The sequence below is a fragment of the Mixophyes fleayi genome, chromosome 4 (assembly GCF_038048845.1).
Source record: "Mixophyes fleayi isolate aMixFle1 chromosome 4, aMixFle1.hap1, whole genome shotgun sequence".
Taxonomy (NCBI): Eukaryota; Metazoa; Chordata; class Amphibia; order Anura; family Limnodynastidae; genus Mixophyes; species Mixophyes fleayi.
The window spans coordinates 175,941,726-175,946,338 of NC_134405.1; the positions used below are offsets into that span (position 1 = coordinate 175,941,726).

Below are 4,613 nucleotides of genomic sequence, written 5' to 3' on the forward strand. Positions count from 1 at the left end.
TTTATCCCATTGGTTAGAGGTGTTGCAAGGCAGGTCATGCTGGAACCCATAAAGGCTGTCTTCTTTATCTGTTTAAAATATTAGAGAAAAAGAGATCAAACTTAGACCATTAGGAAAAAAAAAGATATTACTTGACTGTGTGTACTTTGTACACACCTGTACTTTCAAGCTGTAAACTCTACAATTTATGATGCCTTAACTGTAACACATGTCACCCAATAACCTAAAAGGAATAACATTGTTAACTATAAATATACATGCTGCAAAAAGCAACTCCTTCATGTCTTGATCTTCCTCCATGAAATGATCCTTGCCGCAGCTCCTTTGTGCTCCAGCTGACAGCTGGGTCATAAGGTCTGTTGGAATAAATTACAAACATTTAGCTATTTACTAAAATGGGGTCTATCTCACTTGTCCTCAAAATGAAAGAGAATGCAAGGTATCTCCATTAGAAAACATTAAAAGTGCCTTAAAAACAATAAACAGACAACACGTACTTTATGTACTTTCCCTGGGCAGAAAAGAAAATTCACATTGAGAGTCAGATATATGATTAACACAGAATATGCTTAATTACTGAACATTTTTCAAGTGAGGCAGACATGTCCCAGATAAGGCCTGGTAGTACATCAATAAAAGCCTTTAGTTTGGTCTATTTTAACCTAAATTCTAATAATCAAGCTTCATCATTATTTTTCTAAGTGCTATAGCTATAAAAGTCACATCTGATAATCTCAGCAGGGGCAGAGGCAGCCCTTACAGCCCGATTACAAAATTATAGATGTCAAAGGTAAACAGTCTAGCGCATGCATTTGTATATGTTTTGAAAAATTAAACATGCCTTTACTTTCATCACCAAACAATTGTATTTTTAGGATGTTGGAGAATTTTAAAAGTGTGATATAAACCACATTAGAAAAAGATTTTACCTTTTAAATCAGTGTGAAACCTGAAGTGGCCTGCCTCCACAGATTCAGGAGGGCTGGGGATCTGTTGGATAAAAATGCAATATGGGGAAGTGCAGAAACAAAAAAGAATCATCTTAGTATATATTAGATTGAAAAGCTTCACAACACCCCCCCCCCCCCCAAAAAAAAAATAAAAAATTGTTAAAATTTATAAGACAAACAACACACACATTAAAAGGCACATTACATATGAAAATAGAGAGAGAAGTTCATGCTCAGCTTTTTGTTCTAGTCTATATCTTGCACCTATTGTTTCCACCTGCACATTGGCTTAGTGGTTAGACAATCCACCTTTCAATAGTGGGGTCCTGAGTTTGAATCCTCACTCACAGCCTTATCTCTGTGGAGTTTATATATACTTCCCATGTTTGTGTGGATTTCCTATGTGTCCCTTATGGAAGAGAACATTTGGTTTATGTTCACACAATGTATCCATACAATTTTAACAAATTAAGCTGTTATGTATTTTATTTATACTAGTGTATTATTAGCCATTTTTTTTAAATATCAAAAAAATATAGGCTAACTATTAGATATTATACATCCACCACTTTACATTGCAATCTATTTCAACTGTGCATCCACCATGGTTGTTTTTCTAAAAAAACTACATTGTTTAATGTTTGATATTAATATACAAAAAAATAACTACAATTTGAGTGAAGTTTGTTAGGATATATGTTGTGCATATTTAGCTGTGAGTGTTTTAAGCGAACAATGCTTTTTGAACAGTTTAATGGTGTTATTCAGCGCTGCTGCTATAGCTGTTTTGGACTTAAACGTGACCCCGAGCTTCCTTAAGCTTAAGTAAGAAGTTAAGAAAAACTCTAATCATTTCTTCTTATCTATCCGACAGATCCAGAGGTAAACGCCTACTCTTCTTAAGTCAGTACGATCTCTGCCCAATTTCCACCCATTCCCCTCCCAACCATTTTTTCTTAAGTGTTGGGAGAACTTCTTAAGTGCAGATAAGAAGGATTTTCATCTTAACTTAAGAAATTCTTAACTTACGCAGTGGATTTTCCTTTTCTGGGCATGCTCAGAGAAGATTTTCTTAAGATCCTCAAAAAATGGCAGATAAAATGAGACCCTATATCTTTAGGGCTGCACTACCATGTAGACTCTCCTAGCTGCATCCCAGGGAGCTGCTACATGTAGCCATATTTCACATGACTTCTTTGCTCCTCATAGAGCCCCAATCAAAAACACGGAGGGGTGGTATGTGAGTGGGAAAAATCACAAGCCACCATCAAGAAATTGTAGCTTGTGATTGGTAATACCACTCACTCATACCCTCCACTGCATTTTAGGATGGTTAAGAAAATGTATTTATTTGGAAAAATGGCTGCATATAGGAGTGTAGCAGCTCCAATTGGGGGAGGGGAACTACTACCATTTATTAGGTGTACTGCAGCTTTATTTATTGTTCTTCTCAGATCGTCATGTGACTACTCACTGAGAGGTTATTCCTGTTTAGAATCCAGTTGTATCATACTAGGCTTTGCTGCTCGTCTAAGTAACGATATAGTTTAACAGTTCTGGTTGATCAAAGAGAGAGGTCAGACATTCTCTGACAGCTTTCCAGCATCTCTAGAGCTCAACAAAGTTATACAAGAATTGGAAAAAACGTATCAATCGGCCGAGCAGGGAATCAGTGCGCTCCCGTCTGGGCTTCAGCGCGACCCAGATCAGACAGAAAACCTAAAATTGTATTTCAATATACTTCACCTCACAGCAATATGCCCTTGAAAAAAAAGCGAAAATCTCTGCTGATGAAGTGAACCTAAAGAAATCTAAAGAAATGTAGACAAGTCTCAAGTACTAAAAGTCGGTTTTCTAGCTAGTGATACCTGGCTTGATTTCATGAGTACGCGGGCCCAGTTGAAATTATTGGGCCCAGAAGTATGGGAGTATTCTGTGAAGAAATTGGCGTTGAACCAGAATATATAATTATGTTGGTTCTGGTCTGGAAACTAGAGGCTAAATACAAAGGCTTATTCGCAAAGGAAGAATGGCTAAAAGGAACGACCTTATTAAAATGTGACTGCACAGAGAAGTTACAGGGTAAATTTTATTATCCACGCACTCAGCTGAATAATGACACCACCATGTTGGCCCTTCTACTGAGAAGCAAGTGGCCCTTACTTTCTGCATTTTTTGAGTTTCTAGACCAGTGGGGATTCTGCTTTATGAGCAGAGACCAGTGAAACATGATGTTAGAATTTAGTTAGTCTTTCCATGAGTTCCTTAACCACTATGCTGAAGAGGTCTCCTGGTCCCTTGTCATTAATGATTTTGTGGGGTGGAATTAAATCCATGAGGTAATACATCTATTCTGACAAAAAGCATGAGCTTTCAGATGCCCTAACCTGCTTCATCTTTGCTGAAGCCGTATACTTATTTATAACTTTATTTTTTTTATAAAACTGAAGTTACATGTGAACTTGGATCAGACTGACCGCTGATTTAAAATCTATTAGCACTTGTTTTCAATGTTAAAAAAGTGCATCAGTACTTACTGGGTATGGAAATAATTTTCATGCTAGTTCTTCTATTTAAACCATTAATTCACATGAGGAGGTTTGGCTTCCACCCATCTTAATTAGTTAGAAGCACTGGGAATAACTTTTTGTTTTTGTGTTTGTACTGATGAGTTTCTTGGATGAAAAGAACATTTTTGATTGGCTGACAAGTTTGTTTGTTCTAGATCATAAAACACACTGAAAAGGTTTGCTTTCTTTTGTGGGTTTTTTATTGCTAAACAGCTAAGCTTTTGTTTAAATGTGGGTAGAATTTTTTAATCAGAATATCTTATAAATGCTATGGAGAGTCAGAATCAACAAGTGGACAAAACAATTTCTTAAAAGCTCTCTTGTGTCTGAAATTCTATAGAGCAGTATAGAGTTGGCATCTTGTGTTTTCCACAATAACAATGCCAGAGGGTCCAATGTCAAGTGGGGAAGTGACGTGTGACTTGGTAAATTGGTCATACACTGCAATTTCCCATTGAGCATTTCTGAAAATTCTTAACATTTTAATTGGCAACAGTTTCTATCAAATGGATTGACGATGTGTCTCAAGCATCTCACTAGTTTCTTTTTCATTAGTACACTCATTAAGAGTTTATTTTTTTTTAAATTGGCTATCTTTATTAAAGAGTTTTCCAAAACAAATACAAATAAAATGACCCAACCACCAGTAATGCTAGTGTTACATAATTTTTAGAAGGAAAAACAGAATGGGACGTTGACATATATGCACCACAGTAGTAAAATTGTATAACATTGTAGGACTATTGAAGAAGAAGTGCTATGACACAGAATATATATAACATTAAGGGGTATATATACTAAAATGTGGATTTGAAAAAGTGGAGATGTTACCTATAGCAACCAATCAGATTCTAGTTGTCATTTTGTAGAATGCACTAAATAAATGATAACTAGAATTTGGTTGCTATAGGCAACATTTCCACTTTTTCAAACAAACAGTTTAGTAAATATACCCCTAAGTGTCTGACAGGACTACATCATTTCAGCATAAAGCGAATTGAGATCTAGAAGCCTACCAGACAACAGATAACTTAGGTAAGAAATCTACAGGACCTTAGAGGAGCAAAACAGCATCACCCTCTGGGAGACAGAG

At 36.2% G+C, this 4,613-nt stretch overlaps 1 pseudogene; it reads left to right on the forward strand.

Moving 5' to 3' along the window:
* The first annotated feature begins 2,824 nt into the window (after positions 1–2,824).
* On the forward strand, positions 2,825–3,280 carry LOC142150024 (DCN1-like protein 5 pseudogene; annotated as a pseudogene).
* The last annotated feature ends 1,333 nt before the right edge of the window (positions 3,281–4,613 follow it).